Source organism: Panthera pardus, unplaced genomic scaffold (assembly GCF_024362965.1).
Source record: "Panthera pardus isolate Hobbes unplaced genomic scaffold, ASM2436296v1 HiC_scaffold_24, whole genome shotgun sequence".
Taxonomy (NCBI): Eukaryota; Metazoa; Chordata; class Mammalia; order Carnivora; family Felidae; genus Panthera; species Panthera pardus.
In genome coordinates this window covers 97,350,352-97,357,123 of record NW_026526810.1, presented here as the reverse complement: position 1 = coordinate 97,357,123, position 6,772 = coordinate 97,350,352, and the positions used below count along the sequence as shown (strand labels likewise).

The window sequence follows — 6,772 nt, the reverse complement described above, 5'->3', positions numbered from 1 at the left end:
CCTCAATCTTTTACCAACTAATTATAGTATTCCATGATTCCTAGTTGGATGGATTAGTATGCTTGCCTAATGGTGATTTTCTAATTCCATCATTCCTTCCACATATGTTATTGCCTTTCTATTGTCAGGTCATTAGTTTTTTAAGCAGGGGAATTATATGATCTAATTTAAGTTATTAAATTATCTCTCTTGCTTCAGTGTGAAGACTGATAGATAAGGGAGACTATTTGGAAAGCTATTGCAGTCTTTGAGCAAGAAATAATGGAGAGTGTTTTGGACAGCGGTAGTGGCAGTGGAAGTAGAAATGTGTTGATGGATTTTCGGTATATAGGGCTTGCTGAAATACTGGATGTAAAAAAAAAGGGAGAAGGAAGAGTTTCAGTTGCTTTTTTCTGCTAATGAAGCATTATAATTAATGGTTAGTTTTTATTCTTGAACAAATGGGTAAAAGCTTTGAATTTATTTGGAAGACTAGCCATTTAATTTACCTATCCCTCATTGAAATATTCTAGTTGCCACCAAAACCCATAAAATATCTAGGAATAAATCTAACCAAAGAGGTGAAAAATCTATACACTGAAAACTATAGAAAGCTTATAAAAGAAATTTAAGAAGACACAAAAAAATGGAAAAATATCTCATGCTCCAATATTTAACAAATATTGTTAAAATGTCAATGCTACCCAAAGCAATCTACATATTCAATGCAATACCTATCAAAATAATACCAGCATTCTTCACAGAGCTAGAACAAACAATCCTAAAATTTGTATGGAACCAGAAAAGACCCCGAATAGCCAAAGCAAACTTGAAAAAGAAAACCAAAGCAGGAGGCATAACAATCCCAGACTTCAAGCTATACTACAAAGCTGTAATCATCAAGACAGTATATTACTGGCACAAAAACAGACACTCAGATCAATAGAACAGAATAGAGAACCCAGAAACGGACCCACAAACATATGGCCAGCTTATCTTTGACAAAGCAGGAAAGACGATCCAATGAAGAAAGTCTCTTCAGCAAGTGGTTCTGGGAAAACTGGACAGTGACATGCAGAAAAATGAGCCTGCACCACTTTCTTACACCATACACAAAAATAAACTCGAAATGGATGACCTAAATGTAAGACATGAAGCCAGCAAAATCCTTGAGGAGAAAGCAGGCAAAAACCTCATTGACCTTGGCCACAGCAACTTCTTAGTCAACACATCTCTGGAGTTTGGCTCAGGTCATGATCTCATAGTTGGTGGGTTCAAGCCCCGCACTGGGCTCTGTGCTGAGCTCAGATCCTGGAGCCTGCTTCAGATTCTGGATTCTGTGTCTCCCTCTCTCTGCCCCTCCCCTGCTCATACTCTGTCTCTCAAAAATGAATAAACGTTAAAATTAAAAAAAAAAAATTAAAAAAGAACGATTGATGATAAATAAGGGAAAAAAAAAAAAAGAAATATGCTATTTGCATTTTTTTGATGAGGGGTTTTAACAAGAGTATTTTGACCAGGGTAAGCCAATAAAGTGCTGAAGAAAACTGAAGAATATAGTCTTAGGAGGGTTCATTTTGGAGGTCAACTACAAGTACTTTAAATTGGTTAGAAGTTCAGTTAAACTTTTAACTAACTTAACTACTTGTGTACGATAAGCATTATTTGAGTGCCTAGTGCCTACTGTATTTTCATTAATAATTAAGACTTTGGTGCCCTTTCTGAACTTGTCAGGTGAATTGCCTATTTGGGGGCTGGACTGTTAATTTGTCTTGTATCTTGGAGGAATGCATTGAATCATGGTCCCAAGTTCTTTGACTATTTGCCTGATTCATTAGAAAACTTAAAAGGGGTGGGTATGGATTTATTTGTTTTTATTAAATTACTCCAAATTACCTTTGGAAGTAGTGGATATAAAATTGGTATGTAATTTACACGTATCTTTCTTACAGTAACCTTTTTAAGTTTATCACAATCTGTTTTATACATCCATCTATTAGAAAACATAACACAGTGTTTTGTGTACGGTAGCCACTTAATTAATGTGTTGAAAATGCCAATAAATACAAATTCATTCCCCAGGTACCTCCTGCCAACTTATAAAAAAACAAAACAAAACATTGTTTGCAGTTGCAAGAACAAAAACTGTTAGTGAATAATTGTATTTTAATATTTTAGGCTTGAATTTTTAAATATTCTACTTAAATCCTAGGCATACTTTGAGTACTTAAATGTATAATATTATTTTATGCCATACCTAATTATTTTCTTAATTAAGTAGCTCAGAAAAAGTGATGGCCAGTGCGTTAAATTTCTAAATACTGAAATTTAAGAATTCTTTATTCTTTGTTATATACAATTAGACTTTAGATGGCCCCCATCACAGAGATTTGCAGAGTTCCTTGTCTAAAGAAGTTCACTAATATTTCAGAATATGTATATTTCATAGGAGATTAATCCATTGTCTCGACTTGTCAAAATTTGATCAAAGTCCGTTCTTCTCTTTTCCTCTTAGAATTAATAATCTTTACTGTAGGATTCAGTGACTCTATAATCCTTTCCTCCCAGCTTCTGTCATTTGAATCGGATGGTAATAACAACCCCTGAGGGTCCTATGTCTCCATCGTCAGGCAGTTATCGAAAGAGACCTTATTTTAATTGAACCAGAATCCCCTTCTTCAATTTAACTTTCCTTGACTAGATCTCATTAAAGGAAAATTAGCTAAGCGCTACTGTTCTTCCGTGAAACTAACGTCATAGAGGTTGGACTTAGTTTACTAATGCTGCGCCCCAAATTGTAGGAATCCAATTTGCCATTTGATAGAAGGCAGATAGCCTTAAGTGTTTCTGTAAAAAACATAACATATTGGGCAGTAAATATTTTAAAACACTTAAAAAAGAGTCAATGATTCTAATAATACAGACTCTCGTAAGTTTTCAGTGATCTTGGGATACACACAAAATAAAAGTATTAAATGTAAGTAAAATTAAAGAAATGTTTTTAAAGAATTCTTAAAAAGAATTCGGAATTGCATATTTAATAATGATACAAAAATCTTTATAAGTAAAAAGTAATATAGAGAAGTAAAACTAAGCGTAGTTGAATACTGATCAAGGGACAGAAAAACAGAGCTGTGCCACAGGCGCCCGGCTAGCTCAGTCGGTAGAGCATGGGACTCTTAATCCCAGGGTCGTGGGTTCGAGCCCCACGTTGGGCGCAAAAGCTTTTGGGCTTCAATTCTATTTCCCCTTGAAATATTTTGGGGTTCCTCCAAATCATCATAACTAAGAAGAGTTCTTTAAACTGAATTAATGCTTTAAGCAAATCTATGGAAAAAAGACCATTTGGCAAACGAAACCGCTCTCGAGCTACGCTTGCACATTTGAAATCAAATAATTTTCAGCGATGCTGAACCACCTCCTTAGAGCACAGACGAAGCCAAAAGGTTACAGTTTAAAGTTGAGACTGGTTTTCCGTGTTCCTATGCATACTTGCATAGTTGTTGGTAGAGGGCGATTTTTCCTTTTATCGCAACAAAATTACGAACCCCAATTTTGGCAGTTTTCAAGAACTAAGAGATCCTACGTAAAAGCAGTTGGCGGGCGGATGGATAGGTGGGGGAGGACTTGGGAGAAAATGTCCTCCTTCACGTCTACGTTTATTTTACTTTTTCTTCCTCTCAGTATAGGGCGTGTCCTGAGGAAAGGGGCGGGGGGGGGGGGAGCAAGCGAGGACTATCCCCTGGAGAAACAAACATGCCGTGAGAAACGTTTCTTTCCGTGTTGGGATCTACACTGACGGTGCCGTCTTCAAGGTTTTTTCCATTGTTCCTGGGACTGTGCTTGGGATCTATCCATCCAATTGGGTGCAAATTAGGTTAGCATTCTGTTAAAGGTGAGGCTCTTTAGGCCAGAAGCACAAAAGAACGGAGATGTGAAAATTCGGAGAGGCAGTTCGGTATCTGGGGAGGCAGGATCTCCGCCTTCTTCACTGAGAAGTTTGACCGCATCAGCAGAAAGCACGCGGGCAGGACCGCCGGCAGGAGGCAGGTTCCGGGAGCTCCCGGACCCCGCCGGGAGGGGAACGAGCCGCGTTTCACGGAAGGCAACCCCATCCGGAGCACCCGGCCCCTACCTCCGCATGTTATCCACCGGCTTTCCTCCTACAAAACGACCAATTTTTCCCTCTCTCCCCCACCCCCCCCCCCCGCCCCACCAAACAAACCTGCTGTTATTTATCTTAAAACAGAGTAAAAACTGACCTAATTTTCGCGCAGGTTACCGTTCTATTTCTCTGCAGTCTTCCGTGCTCACCCTTCTTCTCCCATCTCTTAATGCTGACAATCCCCTTCAAATAATAATAATAATAATAATAATAATAATAAAAAACAAAATAAATAATAATATTTGGCTTAATACACATTGCATGGAGGGATGTGGGGTGTCTGTTAAGAGGGTATTAGAAAGAACCTATTATAGGATCTGGGCTTTACTTGGGTAATATTGCAGGGGTGGGGAGTCCTAACAAGTGAGGGCCCCTTCTGGATTGGGTGTTCTCAAGGGCAATTCTATGTTGTTAATAAAACCTATCTATAGGGAAGGCAGACCACAGGAGAGATAAAAGCTGAAATTTACAAAGTCACTCAGGTGGCAAGAGAATGTTTGCTGTTTCCAGTTGGAGAGTGACCAATTTGTCTAAAGTGGATATTCTGTGAGATGACAAGGGTAAGTGCAGGCCTCCCGCACTTCTGACCAGGTGACCATCAGTCGGGGAGTCTCACAATCCTCCAGGTTGATCACTTCCCAGAATGGCTCACAGAACTCAGGAAAACAGTTTGCTTATTCCTGGTTTATTTTGAAGGCTACAACTCAGAACAACCATGTTGAAGAGGTGCATAAGGCAAGGTATGGATGGGAAAGCTCAGACCTTCCATACTGTCTCCCAGCTCATCATCCTGGCAGTATGTGGATGTGTTCACCATCCTGGGAGTTCTCTGAACCCTGTAGGTTAGGGATTATTAATGGAGGTCTCATGAGGTAGGCATGATTTCCTGTCCCTCTCCTCTCCCTAGAAGACATGGTGTATTTGCATGTGTATGTGAAAATTCTAAGCTTCTAATCATGGCTTGGAGATTTCTGGTGACCAGCCCTCATCCTGAAGTGATCCAGGAGCCCTCCAAGAATTGCCTCATTAGGAAAAAAAGACACTCCTATTAACCAAAGAAATTCTTAGGCATTTGGTGTAACGCTCCTAACACCCCCATCACACAGGAAATTACAAGGGTTTTAGGATCTCTGTGTCAGCAACCATGGGCAGACGCCTAATATAAATTTACACTTGCCTAATTTCTTTCTTCAAATAATAAATGAGCCCAACCACTGTTCTCATCAGCAACTAGCCCACCACCCACTTCACCCTACATTGTTTTCCCCATAACTGCTCTTATCTTCGAACTTACTGTGTTAGTATCTGATTCTTTACTTTCTCTACCCTTTGGAACGACAGCTTTTTGTCTTTGCTCACTAATGTAACTCAAGCGCCTAAATTAGCTTCCGGCAGATGTTCAATAAATATATGCTGAACTGCTGAATTAAGTAGGGTGTATTCATTTCCTAGGGCTGCCATCCCCAAGTATCACAACTGGTGGCTTAAAACGGAAATGAACCTGTTGTAGGCTTCTTTCTCCTAGCTTTCTGGCATCACCAGCAACCCCTGGTGGTCCTGGACTTGTAGGGGCGGAGCTCCAATTTCTGCCTTGGTTAATACCTGTTTTCTCCTCGTGTATCTGTCTCATGGCATTAACCTCGTCTTATAAGGACACCAGTCATATGGGATTGGCGTCTACCAAAATGACATCTTAATTTGATTGCATCTGCAAAGACTCTGTTTCCAAGTAAGGTCATCATATTCAGAGATACTGGAGGTTAGGACTTCAACGTTACTTTTCTGCGGCACACAATTCAACACCTAACAGGGGGCTCCATTCTTTAAACTCAACTGGTAGGTGTCTATCACTTTATAGCCAGATACCTATAAAGCTCTATTTCAGTCAGAGATCTTATTTTTCATATTATTCAGTGTTGAAAACTTCTCGTAAATAATTCAAATTCAATAAAATTTTAAAAATTAAGTTTACTACAAAAAAGATAATGTTAATACAATAGTGAATCCATGGGGCACGTGGGTGGCTCAGTCAGCTGAGTGTCCAATTCTTGATTTCAGCTCAGGTCACGATCCTGCAGTTTGTGGGTCCAAGCCCCGCATTGGGTTCTGCACTGTCAGCATGGAGCCTGCTTGGGATTTTCTCTCCCTCTGTCTCTCTGCCCCTCCCTCCCTCTCGCTGTCTTAAAAAAAAAAAAAAAAAAAAGAAACTTAAAATAATCAACAGCGAATCCATACTATTAACAACTAATGGTATACCTACTCCTGGCAATCCCACTGAGAGGTTTCAAAGCTAAGAAATAAAGGGGCTTTGTCTCATGAAGTTTATATTCCAGAGATGTGGTTCTGGGGAAGATGACTACTTTTGGGGAAAGGGTGCTGTGGAAGAGTGGTAGGTCCAGAGGATAAAAGAACCTCACTTTTCAGAATGAATCCATTAGGAAACTGGATGGCAAAATTGATCTTTCATAGTTTTATTTGCTGCTTTTAATATGGTTTTCAAGTTCTTCATGACCTCATCCTAAATTATAATTAGCAATGCCTCATCTCCATGCCAAATGTTTTAAGACTTTGTGTAGAGAATTCAGTTCACATAGACTAAAATAACTCGTTAAAATTCTATTCATCCTT

The 6,772-nt window shown here is 39.3% G+C and overlaps 1 non-coding gene across 1 annotated transcript; it reads left to right on the top strand.

Moving 5' to 3' along the window:
• Positions 1-3,124: 3,124 nt before the first annotated feature.
• Positions 3,125-3,197, top strand: TRNAK-CUU (transfer RNA lysine (anticodon CUU)). The gene has a single exon. It is a non-coding gene; the product is annotated as a tRNA-Lys (tRNA).
• Positions 3,198-6,772: the final 3,575 nt, after the last annotated feature.